The sequence below is a fragment of the Coturnix japonica genome, chromosome 4 (assembly GCF_001577835.2).
Source record: "Coturnix japonica isolate 7356 chromosome 4, Coturnix japonica 2.1, whole genome shotgun sequence".
NCBI classification, from domain to species: Eukaryota; Metazoa; Chordata; class Aves; order Galliformes; family Phasianidae; genus Coturnix; species Coturnix japonica.
In genome coordinates this window covers 42,255,737-42,272,334 of record NC_029519.1, presented here as the reverse complement: position 1 = coordinate 42,272,334, position 16,598 = coordinate 42,255,737, and the positions used below count along the sequence as shown (strand labels likewise).

General features: G+C 35.8%; 1 long non-coding RNA gene across 1 annotated transcript in view; it reads left to right on the top strand.

The window, feature by feature from the left end:
• The window catches only part of LOC107313497, a 276,826-nt gene that overhangs the window by 22,090 nt on the left and 238,138 nt on the right, over positions 1-16,598 (top strand). Inside the window, exon 3 of the long non-coding RNA XR_001555014.2 lies at positions 4,385-4,450. This is a non-coding gene — a long non-coding RNA (uncharacterized LOC107313497). The remainder of the gene's footprint in view (positions 1-4,384; positions 4,451-16,598) is intronic.

Below are 16,598 nucleotides of genomic sequence, written 5' to 3'. Positions count from 1 at the left end.
TATGTTTTACAGGTTTATGAAGTCTTGTGAGAGTGATGATTGATGCTGTTGATTCTTCTACTTGAGACTTGAAGCTAAATAGAAATATACCAGGAAATAGGTACTAACTAGTATTAAAGGCTGAGACCTTCAGAGGGCTTGAAATGATGTCTGATGGGTCCTGTGGTGTTCATGTCCTCATCTTGTTGGGCCAAACCCAAAAGTTTGAATTCTGCTAATTACTTTGAAGGTGTTATTTTTCTTAGAGGGTTGTCTTTGGTATAGTTTCAAGAGGAAAGATATGATGACCAGAAGTCAGGGAGTGACATCTGTAATGGTGCATCTTTATAACAAGGCCTTCCTGAGGTGCTGGTTCCTATTAAGATGTTGTTGGAACACCTTGGATATTTAAGTAACATTCAGAAGGTCTGTTTCAGCTGTTATGTGTTATGCCCTCATAGAAAACAACAAAATTTGTACTGATTAAACATAAAACATTAAAGTGGAAGCTGAAATATATTCTCATAGGGTCTGTTGTCCAGAAGATGAGTTTGCATGACATAGCATTGTTATGACTAAGTGACAAATGCAATACAGGAGTGAAAATAACATCAAAGGAGTTCCTAGTCTATACCTGTGAGGCAAAAAAAGGGTTGCAGTACATAGGTAGTCTGAATAAAAGAATGCTTTAGTTGTGAAAGGTGGCTGTACTGTTGTCACTCAAGTATTTTCTATGTTGAAGCCATTACAGCCTTTGGTGGCTGAGGCAAGATAAGAAATCACACAGCAGTGCTACCCTTTGAGTACTATCCTGATGTTGCATCCTCCCGAGCTCTAGGATTTTAGCATGACATCAGAATGTTTGGAGATATGTACTGTGTTTCTTTAATAGAAAGGGAAAATGTAGTGTCCATGAAAACTGCTTCGTGGTAGCATCTGACTGATGCTGTCTGTAGTAACTTTTTACAAGTCATTGACATCGGGTTCATTCATGTCTTCCATTGCTCTAAATAACAGTGCTTAAGTTGAAACTTGAATTTTTCCACATGACAATTTGCTTGGTATTTGATGAAGGGAAAGAAAAGAAAATGATAATTGTTAATGTGGCCACTGGATGAATATTGGAAAAATATATAAGGAACACTCTTGTATGGGTGTTCTTTCTATCATTAGCCCTCTGGCTATAATCCTCCATTCATGTTGTCTACCTTCACATATCATGCTATTTATTGGAGCATATGTAGGGTGCTATTTTATTCTGTCTAAAAAAACCTGCAGGTATTCTGGACTTGGGGGTATTGCAAGTAGGGCAGTAATGAGGAGTAGGACTAACAGTGCTGATGCCACATGCTTTGATCCACTGTTATGTTTATATTCTGGCTCTTTTTTTCCTAAGCAATTGTTGGTAAAAAGACTTTCTGCTGTTGTTCCAAATGTATGATCTCTAAAACCAGTCGTTAGGAAGGGTATTCTCAATCAACTTCAGAGTCAGCAATCAAATCCCTAGCACAACAAATATCTACATCAATTAAGTATGTTTTCTATCTCAATTAGAATCTTCTATAAACAGACATAAAATCACCCATAATTGCTACCAATAAAGGAGAGAAAATGCAAAGGAAAAGGCAGCTTTCAATAGTTATCATGAAAATGTAATCCTAAAATGAATGATAAGGCCATTATATTCAGTACATTTTCAAAGCTTTTCCACCTATGTACATTCAGTAATAAACAGTATATTAGATCTGTAGTTGATGAGCATTGGTTTGGTTCCTTTACAGTGATTTACAGTGACTGAGGATACAACCCCTCGTTCTTTCCAGTAGCAGCACTATAAGGCTCGGCATATCAACAAGATATAATTTCTGATGAAATATGCTTGAAGAGTAGTTGTTGTTGTTTGTAACATGAAAACTAGTGTTTTGTTGTTGTCTCACATGGAGATCTGAGTACAGGATAAATCAAACTTATCCCACTTAATAAAATGGTTAAAACTGGCAAAATTTTTAAGTTATATCTAAATGGTTGAATTTAGCTGTTCTGTCTCTGCTTAGGGTTGTGGCTTTGCAAAACAGTTCAGAATGCTTTGAATTAGTAGGGATGTTTTGACTTCTTTGCATTTTTGAAACAAAATATGGTATTGCTTTTTTGACTTCTTAGAATTTCATCTTAAGAATGAAGTCTAATATATTTAGGGTGGAGGAGATCAGCAGAAGTTTTTCTTTTCCTTTCTTAGGTGATGATTAAACCTTCTTGCAAGTAGGTTGTTTGGACCCTCTTAAAGTCATCTGTGGTGTCAAACAGTGTGCTACTTTTACCAAACATATTGTACCTGGAGCTGAAAAACCTTCATGTTTCAGCAGATGAATATGCAGAACCTTTATTTCCACATATAGCTTCAGTTTCTAAGCCGTTGCTAGATTGTGTACCAGTAAGGCAAAGCTCCCTGTTAGAGCAATGCACTGCCATATGTTGCACTGGCTGTAGTCAAACAGGTCAGGACACAAGGCTTTGTGATTTTTTTGTGGGGAAAAAAAGGAGTGGAAAGTTGTACATTGATTCATGTTTCTAGCTTTCTAGAGACCATTTGATTCACATTCTAGTTTATATTAATTAACATGTTCTTTTCTTCAGATCGGTTTCCTTTTCTGCAGGTTTTTGCTGGTTTGTGTAACATACAGCTTGAAGTGTTCTATAAATATCATCATTTGATATTTTTGGATAATACAAATGTTTTTAGAGAACTCATTCAAAACTATTTCAAGGTGTGTGGATGCTATAAAGGTCTTAAAGCAACTTATAGGCATATTGATTCAAGCATTTCATACATCTATACTATTGGGCTACAGTGAAATGTAGTTTTGAGAAATATGGGGAATGATGCCCTGTATGTTTGGTGAGGTATTTTGGGACAGCCTGGCAAAGAAAAAATAACCAGTGCTATAAGAGACTTTGAGGTGGTGTGCTTTGACTCAGCTTGCTTTTGGTAATACTGTTAGAAATGTAGACAAAAAATGGTAAACTAATTTGAAGATAAGCATCAACTCAATTTATCCTTTATGTATTATATATATAAGTATATATATAATATATAAAATATAAAATATATATATTATTATTATCAATTTATTGACTTTTTTCCTTCCCTTAGTCAAGAGTGTTGTTTAAGCTGTATTAATATTAAAGACTTTGACTTGGCTGCAAGGAAATTAAAATTGGAGTAATTTAAGTGCTTTGTCCTTCCTCATGATATGGTTGTACTGAAATGTAAATAAAATGTCTGAGCTGAATGATGACTATAGCATCTCTGATGTGATGGTCTCTGGTTACTGGTTGCAGTCATCTTGTTGTATGATCTGTTGTTCTTTTGCATGTTTTTTGGAGTATCCTTGGTAAACTGCTATTGTGCAGTTGTGCATCTTCACTGCATTTTAAGTATGTTTAGATTTTTAGATTACCTACAATTCATAATGTGTTTTAGACATTTGGTTCATCAGGTTTTATAGTTACGTAGCTGACTAAAATGTATTTTTACACCTGTTTCCTGACTGAATTCAATTCTTAAATTTTCTATCCTACTGAATATTACACATTATGCTGAAGGGGTTGCTTCAAAGCTTGTAGATCAAATGAATAAGTTGCCTGAGTGCCACTGAAAATACCAAAGCTAAATAAGCAGAAGATTTAAACATTAGTGAAAATGCTGATTATTTTTCCCATCAGCCATGGAGTTACTTAGATGACATTGCTGTACACATGGGTGTAGAATATCATTGAGTGCTGAACAGAATGGAAAAGAAAACAATCACCTGCCTAACACCTTTAAGCAGAACAGACACATCCAACCCTTTTGTATTAGGTTCAAACTCTGAAAGAACATTTCACCGTTATTTTGCTAGTTATGACTGCAATTTAGAACTCTGTTTTGATAACTTGCAGCTGGGGAGGATTTGTCAGACAAATAAAAACATGCAAGTGTTCATGATCTTGACATCTTGCAATTTCTCCTCTTCTAGTGGTGAAGTTATTTGTGCAGTCCTGCCACAAGAACTTTGAAAGGCTAATACCATCTGAATGAAGCCCTGGTTAAGTGTAAAACCTGTCTTACTGTTCTGCTTGCTGTTCAAACACAGCAAACCACACTGCTCAGCATCTCAATCTCCCCTTCTGTAAAATGAAATATTGATATTTAGACAATAAGAGATTTTTTTGGATGTATATGAAGTTATGTAGTAAGTAGAGTAAGAATACTGATCTGTGGTCTTATGCTTCATTTATCTCAGCTTAATGTCAGTGTGTAATTAGAGAGTTCATTTCAGGATAGAAAACTGAATGTATTAGTGCTAATGTTGACAGTACCTTGGTTACCATAAAAAGATATATTTTTCTATGTGTTTTCTTCCAGAGGTGTTTCCATCAGCCTTTGCTCCTGCTGCTCTGTGAACCAGCTAGGGATGAATATGCCCTGAAGGTAGTATTGAGATAATTTTTCTAAGCAGTAGCTCTTCTTGAAATGCACATGCCTATTTCCTTAGATTTGAACACAACAAACATTAGGAGAATAAGAAAAAAGTAACCTTTCCTTGCTTTCATATGACTCGCTGCAAATCAGGAGTGTCATTATTTTTGTAGCAATTTCTTTTTCCTGAAAAGTAATGCAGGAAGCAGTTCTTTTACAGTGTCAATCACTGGAAGTACATGGTGTTGGCTCCCTCCTGTGCGTGGCTGTTTTCATGTTTGTCAGGTGGATTCTGGCTGATTTAATTGAAGCACTGGAGTGAGAATAGGTGCCTTGACAATATTTCCAGGGGCAGTTTTACAAGAAGGAGTTTCCAACTTGCAATGTTACTACTTTTGTTCTATTTGAGCATGTATGAAACATACCTACTGCATTACTGTGTCTTCTGCTGACAGTGTAGAAATGGCAGCCCTTGAGGACAGTAATGTCAGGGAAAAAGGCTGAATTCAGTAGATTAATTGGAGGTTTCCAGTGTACCTCCAATTAAGACATTATCCCTGTGTTTCCCATGGGATAACACACCCATAGGTTAAAAAGGTAAAAAGTTGATTTAGAAATTCCACTGAAATAATTACTATGGAATAATCAATTTTTGTTTATAACTAGTGAGCTGCACTGAATATAGAATTTGTCCCAGAATGAATTTGCTTGCAGGTCACTTGGTGGCAATAAACATTACTTTTTTTCTTAAATATTTTTTGGCACTATTGGGAGTGCAGAGGGATGTGTTTTGTGTGATTTAGATCTGCCGTGAAAGGATTTGTTTGAGGATGAGTAAATAAAAAGGCATAAACTGTACATCAGTTATGCTGACACAAAGTGTTGGTAAATTGGGTATCAAGAGCACAATAATATTTATGTACATATTGTTTTATTTTATTCAGTCCTATTGCATAGGTTTTATTGTAATGGTATATTGTTGGTGCTACAGCACAGTAATAGTGGTTTTGTGGTCTCTATTCCTTCTTCAGTGTGATCTGAATATATGAAAGTAGTAAAACTTTTGTATACATCTTGATCTGTGTATTTCTCAATAGGTATTCTACAGATAATAAGCAAGCTCCTCACTTCTTTCTATATTGAGACTTTATGAAAATAATGCTCATTTATTCCCTTATCAACATTTACATCCACACTTCCTTTTAGTCAATAGGAAACTATTTAAGCATGATTTTTAATTAGGGTGAGCCAAAATTAGATGCATTATCACTCTGTTTTTAGGCAACAGGTAAGTGAGAAGTATGAATATGTGTGAAAATGCAAAGAGAATAAAAAATAAAGAGAAAGCAAGCCAAGACTACCTTGAATTTCAACACAATGATTTAGAATCTTCATGAACTGAATATTCAATTGGCCACAAATTCCAGCTGCTCTGCATTAATTGTGCTATTGTGCTGTAAACAATCAGTCTCACACTGACTGTATGTTGGTCTTCTGGTTTTGTTTCTTCCAATATATAATCAAACTGTCTGCCACTAAGGAAAATGTTTCATGTTTCTTTTTTTTTTTTAATAATCATCCTGTAAGGGTAAGTCTATGTTTTGCTATGTTCCTGCTCTGCCAATGAGCTGACAAGTACAGCTGTGAAATAGCGTAGCTTAAATACAGTAATTTTTGGTCAATAATCAAGTTTTATACAATGACTGCATCCCCTGTCTCTTTTCTCATCTTCCACAAGCTACTGTTTCTACTGGAGAATCCACTTGCTTTGTTTCTTTGAATCTTTACCTTGTGCTTTATAAGAGTACCTGTTACCTTAGAAGCTGCTGGTGAAAATAATACTCTTAATTATGGAGGTGATATGCGTATTTTTCATAGTACAGTCTTGCTAGTCTGCATTACTGCAGATATCCCTTACCCTTTTGTGGCTTATGTTACTTCCACTACAAGCATCTCTGCATGGGCTACAGAGTTCTGCTGATGTAGTTAGACCAGTACAATTTATGTTGATGCAAAAACTAAGGATCTTGGAATTCATATAGAACTATTTCAGAGCTCGCAGTGCAGTAGTTGAAATGTGAATGTTCTTTGCTGCTCTGTCATTTTGTGTGGTAAATTGATTGCTGATGTCTAGTGATTCCATGTTTTCATAACCTTTTTGTATTCATTTAGTAAGGGGATAGAGGTGGATAGAGTCAGTTTGAATTGCTGCTTGTACATTTCCTTGCTTTTCTACATTTAAGTATTTTGGGGTGATATATCCTATGTCATGTTTTAGTGTGTGTGTATATACGTATACATGTGTCGTAAATAAATCCATTGTGAACATCTTTAACCAAGGAGTTTAAGAAATAATTTGACAATCCATGATCTAACTCAGCATGAGTTCCCTCTGGTTTGGATCATAGACTGTGCTATTTTCTGTATGCTACTCACCAGTATCTAGGTATCATAGGTGAACTCAACTATCTGCTCAGGAGGCAGATATGCAGACAGGATTGCACATAACTCACTGCATCTCAGGAAGTTAAAATCTTAGTTGACAAGGTAGCAGAAAGATGTTTGTTGCAGCTCAAGTTTGTCTCGGTTGAGGGCTGGAGGATAAAGAGAAAAATGTTTGACAGTGCTTGTGATGCTTTGAAGTTCAAGTTTACTTGATTTCTGAATTGGAGCTTGTCACAAGCAGTCTGGAAAAAGCTCACGCAGTGTAACGGGAAAGTTATGTTGGCTGTAAGCTTGACCAATTAAATGAGGCTAGCATGAGAGGAGAGCAGATTAGGACAGGGAACTAGCCTGGTACCTCAGTTTAGGAATACAGTCTGACCCCAGAGCAGTGATTGTGCCACTGTGTGTGTGTGTGAGGGGGGTGGGAGGGAAGACTTTCGTTTCGTTATTGCCTTTGTGTACTCATGTGAATGTGTATGCATATGTGTTGAGATGTAAAACTGCTTTTCTGAGCATGATGCATTTTTGTTTTCAGGACAGAAGGTATCTACTTTGTTTAATCTGTTTTGATTTATTTATTTTTTTCCCTCTTAAGTGTTTTCATAAAGATTAAAAAAGTAAAAAATGAATGTAGTTTCCTAAATATTTTTTTAATCAATTAAGCATCTTTCTATATCAATTTAATGAGCAGATTGGACTTCATATTCACAAAAAGTAATTGTTGGATTTTTTGAATTGAAAGAACTTTTTCCTTGAATACGCAGCAAGAGTAGGAATATCCATCCCCCCTTCTTGCTGCCTTAACAAAAGATATTTAAAGCATAAGTTACAATTCTTCCCATTTGTGTGCTGGATATGGCTACAGAATTTTGAAGTTATGTAAGCAAGTCAGCCTTGATAATACTTTGTGACCTTCATGGGTATTTTAGGCACTCTTAGCATGTTGCTTCAAGATACTGGTTCTTTGTTCCATTGTCTTTCTAGACCGTGTTTCAAATATTAGCTTGTAGCTTTACTAGACAGACTTAGAGTTCCTTTTATAATCCATATGAAAGTGTTTAACTTGGAGTTGGACAAAAAGTGGAGTGACTATTCAGATGTCATCCTGGAAATACAGTTTCTTTTGATCCCTAAAGTATATTTCCGTTTGTTGCACACTAGTGTCCTAGGTGTGCAGGTACCTGCCTAAGGTAATATGTTGCCATCATTAAAGTGGTTAAATACAAACTTCTTTGCAAAATACCTGAAAATTGTAATTAGGCTTGAACAGGGTCATGTAAGAACATCTGATGCTTAAATGTTAATTTACAAACATACTGAACCGGGATAGGAATGAATGATAAACTTAATTTCTCTGATTCTCTATTAAGGGGTATTCCTTCCCAGTGTCTAGCTCTCCTTACAGCTCTCGTGCTATATAAATTAAAATCATGATTTATTTGCTAGTCTTTGCTTCTATGAAACGTAGGCCCAAAATACATAATAACCATACAGCCATTAAGGCATATGTGTACCACTATTCGTATTTGCTAAATATATGGTTGTGGGAAAAAGCTACACTAATTTGACATTTTTTTGATTTGGAAAATAAAAGTTTAGGAATGCATGAAGTTTTCGTGATGTAGGACTATAAGCAAGGTGAAGTTTTGTTGGTCAAGCGGTATCTGATATAATTGACAAGAAAATAAGCAAACTCTGGAGCGTGCAAAAGCTATGGTTTTTCTTAGCATTTAGTTTCCAAGCCATCATTATAGAGAGCTGTATGTGAAACTGTAAATCAATACTACTTTGTTCTTCATGTTGTGGTGTTTTTTCTTTAAGGGCAGAGTTACAGGCTAGGGAATGACACTTCTCCTAAAGTGGGAACCCTGCTTTCCCCTCACTTACTGCTGTGTTCTTGCTGTCAGTCCTGATCATCACTGTTTTCATTTCACCAGTAAACTGAATGTTTGCTCCATCAACATAAAATAAATGCATCTGCAACAGTCACCCAGTAAAGCACGGTGTTTTGTGAGCTGTTAAATTAGCTTCTCCATCTGACCTGAGATACAGACCTTATTTGTAAACATTAAATTCTGATTTAACTTCATAGAATGATTGCTATGAAGAAAATTGTGTTTCCTGATCTTGTTTTAAAATATATTTACATTAAGCTTAAGATGTTTTTGGCATCTACACTGATTTGTATGCTTGAAATAATTTTCCCAGGTCGTTTATTATTGTATTGAAAACTTCTTTTTAAGAAATGCTGAATTATGCCTTTGTGGAACTCTGCTCCTTGCTTGTCTTGAAGATGGATGCATTCAGCTGTGGGATAAGCATATGCAACACCCTTGAGTTGTACATGTTTAAACCACTTAACACTAGAAGGATCAAGATCTTGACCCTGTATCTCTCCAACTGATACTTTAGTTCATTTATTTTAAGTAACATTAAATTTTTGTACTTAACTCAACTGTGTTTTTTACTTACTTTTCCCTTTTGTTTTCAAATACCCGAGTAATGTCAACAAAAATATTATCAAAAACTTATCTTCCAAGCATTATTTCCAAATTTTAGGATTACCACGTACACAGAGAAAAATTTTCAAGTTTAGTCTGGTAGACTAAGGGATATGAGTAAAACTTGTTGAATGAGATCATAGAAAACACTTCGAAAAGGCAATCTTAGAACATATATTCTTAACTAAGACACTCAGAATTGTGGCCTGAGTAGAGAATGGCACTTGTCATGTCCTCTTCTGTCTTTTACTCAGGAGCTAACAGCTCATCTTCTCTGTCAGAGATCAACTACTACCTTCCTCTTTAGCAGTACAGTTTTTTTTTCATAATTAGATTACATTAACAGCTGTAATCCTTAACCTGTACTTAAACAGAGTTGTTCTGCTTTTAGTATAAATTATGGATGAACAATAATTTGTCTGGTTTTGGCTGCAGTATCAGTTGCTTTAACACAAGATAATTACCTTTTGAATGTTGCCCCCACTAATTAAAAATCTATAGCATTGTCTGAATTGTTTTCAGTAGTTCCTGTCCAGTTACCAAGGCAACAGAGTTTTCTCAAATTGAAGTAGTCTGTTAGACGATGTGCTTAAATACTAAAATATAAACTCTATTTTTCCATGTGAAATAATACCTTTTGAAGGTATCATCTGTTATTTCAACTTCAGTGTGTTTATGGCACTGGGAAGTCTGCAGAATTCTTTCTTTAACATGGAAACCAAGTTAAGACTGCAGTTCTCTCCTTGCTTTTCTTCTGGAGCCTGTAGATAAATTACACTAAAAACGTTTGATTTAGATTCAGTCTTTCATTTTGAAGTATTCCAACAGAGTATTCTGTTATGCTAAGAGAGGTAATGAATAAAAACCAATGATGTATTTTTTTAACAGTTTGTCTATGATTTGCAGTATAAGGGGTATTTCATGGGAACCGTTATTTCATTGTCTTGTGTAGCGAGTTTGACTTCAGCTTCACTGTAGGATCAGCCCTCATATAATTACAGAATAAATTGAATATTTTTAGCATATTTGGGGTAGACTGGAACTTTTTATGAACAATCCAGAACTTTTAAAATGAATCGCTTCTGATTTCGGGTGTGTGTTCTCTCTCTCCATTTAATCCTTTTTATCGTTGAAAGAAGGGGAGAATATCCTCTCTAAGTCTGGGAAGAGATTATATCCGATGCTTTTGATTTAGAGCCACTGTCACTTCTTGAGTTGAAGTGAACTGAAGACACTTAACTCAGTGTTTTGAAAAGTAGTAAATGCATGTATTTAAGAAGATAGACTTTATTGGAAACTGAATAACAAGGAAGGCCTGCAGTATTCTAAAATCTGAAATAATTCAGTAAAGCTATCTGCATGCGCTTATGTGCAAAGAAAAAAGATTCCAGTGAACTGACAAGTCTCAGTATAATGGACTGAAATATTCTTTTTTTTGCTTAGTTTTTCGTAGTTTTATCTGCTCAACTGGTTAGGCTGACAAGTGTTCACACCTGATAGTTCCTCAAGGAATATGTTTGAGTGAAAGGTAATGTATGCTCTTCCTTTGTAATGGATTTTGCTATGCGTTGTACATCTGTTTGTCATTTAAGGACATATTGTGGCCCATGTGAACCTCTTTTGTCTTTGGACAAATAGTCTTAGTATGGAGATGTTGCTTTTTGTGAACTGTCCTTTGATTTCTGTACACTTCTACATGCTTAGAATTCATAGAGCTTTTCCTAAACATTTGCACTGCGGGAGAAATTAAAGCTTTGGTCTGTTACAACACAGTTAGGACCTCTTGTTTTCTGCTTCCAAATTTGTGTAAATAATTGAGTGGAATGGAATGTATGAACCAAGCTCAGGAGGATAATAGAGGTCAGCATCGAAGGAACAATGAGATAGGTAGCTAGAGAAATACTTACTTCCCTTATGTTGATGATACAAAGTGTTATTTAGAGATACGGTTCTGTAATTGTACGTAATGGGAAAGCTGTGGCTGTCTTTATGTGGTTGTTTGCTGCTTCTTTGACTGAAAATAGTTTGAGAGCGTCAGTTGAAACCAGTGCTATTCTAAGTCTTGAGAAATGTGCTTCAAGCTTAAAATCAAATAGAAATATTCAGAGTAGAGACTTGGTGTGAACAAAGCAAGTTATTAATTCCACTGAATGCATGATTTCATTTAGTTCAATTTCCCTGTGGTCATTCAAGGAACTACTTTGTATTTCCACAAATAATGCAGTGTCACAATCAATGGAGATAAATTCTATGGAGCAATCTTATGAAATCATGTGTTATCTACCAATTTTATTTTTTTTTTTTGAACAAGTTTGAATGTAGTGGAAACTAAACATGAGAGTACCGACAAAGGAGATTATAGGAGTATGTCTTCACAGTATGAATGCAGTAGTAAGTGACTGTAAGTTATAAAAATGGATGCACAAATGTAATTTCAGGGATTGCAAGCTGCCACATCTAATAAAAATTTAAAACGTGGGTGGATTTTTGATGCTCAAAAACCAGTAAGAAAACTAAATCAGACTTTAAGTTATTAGAATTTGTCTTCGAATAGAACCCTCTCTTACTTTTCTCCCATGAGTAGAGTAGCGCTTAGGGGTGGGGGTTGTCTCTCACATAGTTTTCAGCCTTAATGTTTGCTCAGTGTACATCATATATATATATATATTTTCTATAAGGGTCTTCTTAGAACTGCTGCTGGAAATGCTGATGTTTAAGCATTGCTATAGCAGGTAGAAAGCTCTACTGTGGCCAGCGTCTTTAAGTTGCAGAACAAGCATAGGAGGGGAGGAATCCTGGAATCATAGAATCCTTAGAGCTGGGAGGGACCTCTGAGGGCCGTCTAGTCCAACTCCACTGCAGGTGAACAGGGACACCACAGCCAGATCAGGCTGCCCAGGGCCTGATCTGACCTTGCCTTGAAATTCTTCTGGTATGGGGTATCAACCACATTACTAGGCAAGCTGTTCCATTACCTCAACCGCCCACACTATAAAAGACTGTTTTCAATATATCTAACATAATCTACTGTCTTTGAGCTTTTTGAGCTATTTCCCTTTGTTTTGTCACCATGGACTCTGCTACAGAGTCTGTCCCTTTCTTTTCTGTAACTTACCTGTAGATACTGGAAGGCCACTATCAGGCCACCCTAGAGTCTTCTCTTTTTTAGGCTGAAGAGTCACAGCTTGTCCTCATAGGAGAGGTGTTCCATTCTGTGGATTGTTTTGTGACCCTTCTTTGGATGCACTCCAACAGATTCATGTCTCTCAAGTAGAGAAGCATGCTGATTTACCAAGGCCAAACAACTGGCAGATGTGTTGCTTACTATTCTCAGTGGTAAGCCTGAAACTTACCTTAGTGCTCCAACATATAAAAGCTTCACGATCTTTTGTGTATATATATGTATACATTTCTAATGCAGCCTGTCATAGTTGTTGGACACTGAAAGGCTGAAAATTAAAAAAACATATCTATTCATAGAGTAATGTAACCCTCTACTGTTTATCAATACTTAAAGCACCTTTTTAAACACTGGAGAAAGCTATTCAAGTGGGTGTGTGCTAAAGAAACTGAAAAGAAATCTTGATACTCTACTTTGAAACAAGCAGAATGTTCAAAGTTTTTCTTTTTTTAGATATGCAGAACAATGTCAAAAAAAGGAGAAACTGTATTAATAAGTACTTTATTACCTTACATAATGCTTCTTTTAATTTGAATTAAAACAGTAAAGCCAAAATTTTATTTTCATATAAACTGTGCTGTATGAAAAGAAGAACCAGCAAACTAACTGTATGTGGAGTTGAAGCTTTGTGGCCTCATCTTCTAATAAGCTTGTGTATCCAACAGCAAAACACAATCTTAGTTCAATGGAGATGAGAGAGAAGATAGAAAGGGATGGATTAAATTATGAATGAAATGTAATAATTTATTCACCTACTGCAGTTCACAATCACAGTGAGCAAGAGATGTGATGAATTTTTAAGTCTTTATCATCACTTAAACATTGGAAGCTCTGAATGTGTATTTTGCATTGTACTGGGGTGAAAATGTTATGTCTGAGCTAAGGCCACTGTCAGACATATATAATAGATTATTTAAAAAAGAAAGAAACAAAAAAAGAAAAAGTTGTCTGGCTTAAGTGATAATGCTGGGTAGAGAGCAAATGAGCATTTGTATGGCATGCAAAAAATAAGATTGAGATGCCAGGGCCAGCAGTCCAACAAACCTCCACAGCTACCACATCATCATATGCCCCTTTCTTAAATATATATATAAATTGGTTTACAGCTGACATGGTTCCATGGCTGTGATTATTTTGGACTCTCACAATATAAGCATAGATGTGACACCTGTTGTCAGATCTTGGAGCTGCAAGTCTAAGTTCTATTTGTGTTGGGGTTCTTTCACTCCTGATCCCCTCTCACTGCAACAAAGCCTTTAAGTTTCTGAATGTTTATTATATGCATTTTGATGCTACTTGTCTGTAAAGGACTCCAGCTGAAATTAGTTGTTTTGCACCTTCTTTTGTGCTGAAGTGTTACTTCTTGTGCTGTTAAGAAAATGCCCTCAGCCAACCTGCTACGTGAATTGTTCTTCCATTTCTGTACTTGTAGTTTAAACCGAATGCAATGGTAACCACCTACAGAATCACAGAATGACCCAGGTGGAAGGGACCTCAAGGATCATGTAGTTCCAACCCCCCTGCCTAGCAAGGCCACCAAACATACAACAAAAACCTACTTAGTTTTAACTTTTAAATTTAAACTGTTTAAGGCAGTTTATATTTCTAAGCCTATTTTTCTTATGCATTTGGGCAGGAAGTTGGGAGGTCTGTGGGAACTCCAGGACAAGGAATTGCAGGATTGCTGAAGCCAGGCTGTTTTCAGATTATATGATTCTCAGAAGTGCAATGACAGAAGAGTAAACACGGTTAGGTCAGCCTCAATCCAATAGAAGTAATACAGCTAAGGAGCCTTCCTGCAGGCAGGTGGTAGGCTGGGATGTGGTTAAAACCACAAAAAGTAATTGCTGGTCAGGAGATCATTAGCTAGTTTTTTCCTGAACTTCCACAAAACTTCCATCAGTAGCAGTATGGTTAATGATGCAGGTTGTCTTTGAAAGAAAGCTTCTGTGGCAAAGGTGTCCTTGAACTTTAAATATTCTCTGAAGTTTGTATTTCTAGTTCTTTCATGTTTTGAGCTTCAATTAGTGCTAATGGAATATATATATATATATATATATATATATACACACACTTACAAAAAATATATATATAAATATTTTTACTGATCATCATTTAAAATCTCATCAGCCTAATGTGATTTGTATATTTCTTGCATGCACTTAATCTACACTTTTGTTATCTGCCAAAGCGTAAACTGCATAATGAAACAGAATGTTGTGTTCTAACATCCCAGATAAATCATCATCATTTCAGTCCTCATCGTGGTAATACTACTAATAGGTCTGTGGGAAATTGTTTTCACTTTGGTGCTAGGGGGATTTGGGCCTTGGAAATCAGCAGTAGATAAATCAAGATACTTGGCCTCATAATTGCAGAGTGAAGAGAAAAGGAACAAATGAATATTTTACATTCTACTTTTTATTAAATAGTTAAGTTGGCAATACTAGCAAAGTATTTTCTAGGAGCGTGAGCAGACAGCAGAGTTGATTCCAGTTGAACTCACTCCCTTTCTTGAGCTGCTCCTTGCAAGATCTTTGAGAGAAGCAGCTAGACATCTCATAAAACAATGAAGACTGCACAAACAGCTAAACTTAGAGTCTGGATTATCTGGACTGTAATCAATCAAAATCTAAGTGTTATTACTTGTCAAGTAGTAGGTGGGTGCTATTAGTAAAAGGAATAAAGTGCTTGAAATGCATGAGATGTTTTCAGCTATTGCAGAATGGTTAATGATGGAACGGACCTCTGGGGGGCTATGTGGTCCAACCAATTTCAGTTCTTTACAGATACTGAAATGCCCCTGAGCTGCCTTTTCCCTTGTCCAGTCAGGCCCAGATTTCTCAGCTTCTCCTTGTGGGAGAGGTAAACTTTCAAGTGAGTTTGGATTATACTTTTAAAACTGTTATACAATGTTGGAAAGCTTCAAGGAAGTTCTTGTATGTAGTGATTCCCTTTAGAAATGAAGGCACTGACCACTGTTAGAAAACCCCCTTGTGTAGCCATGTGACTTAAGAGTTTTATTGACCACTGTAGCAGCTCTTTTTTTGGATGGATGTAGCGTGAAGAATTGTGAATAAATTGTTTATGGTTCTGATTGTTTAGTGGGTTTAGAAGCCATTTCACCTTCAGAAATAGGAAGGAGTGTCAGTACAATTAAGGAGTCTTTGAAAATGTTTTGTTATCTAACCTAATGTTAAATGAATTCTTTAGTCTTTTGGTGTTGCTTATATGCTTTGCTGCAAAATAAAGCTTTGCATGGGTATTCTTTTCTTTCTTGGATGCAAGTCAGCCTATCTACTTCAAAATCTGACAACGTATTTAAAATACAGGACTCTCTGTATTGCGATGAAGTCGTGTTTACATCACTTGTTTAACTATTGACTTAAACCAGCTGAGTTGCTGTATGTATCAAGGTTGTTTTGGTTTTGGTTTGTTTTTTTCAGTTTAAGTACCGGCACTAGTAATTCAGCCCCAGGTCACTAATTACAAAACAGGTTCCTTAATCTGCTGGAACAAGTGTTTAGTAGTATTAACAGTGCTTCTATTTATAAACTTTATGACAGTGTATCTTCCTTTGTTAAATGCTGAGTTGTTTGGTGCATCCTGCCCTCAGACATGTACTCTTGCAACACTGTCAGCCATTGAGTTAGCTGTAAATCAGAACACAATTGTATCTGGTTATTTGTTGCTAACAATAATGTTTATATGGTAGTTTTGGCATTGCTCCTTCCTAATCTGGAGAATGTAAGTGAACAATAACTCTAGAACTGTTTCTTTAATGCGCATTTATTCTGATTCCTAGTTTTTATATTTTCCTATTATGTTAAGAAACGGAAAATAAGTTCATTTGTGTTTATTAGGCAAATATGTTTTTATTCATTGTTTCAAACTAAATTTGTATGTAAATTGGTATTTAATGCAGTGATGCAGAAAACAATGTTGCTTCTACTACTTAATAGAAGGGATTCCTGAAACCTTAACTTGCCAGATGTTAGATATCCCTAATAATAAATTAAGAAAGGAAAACCTA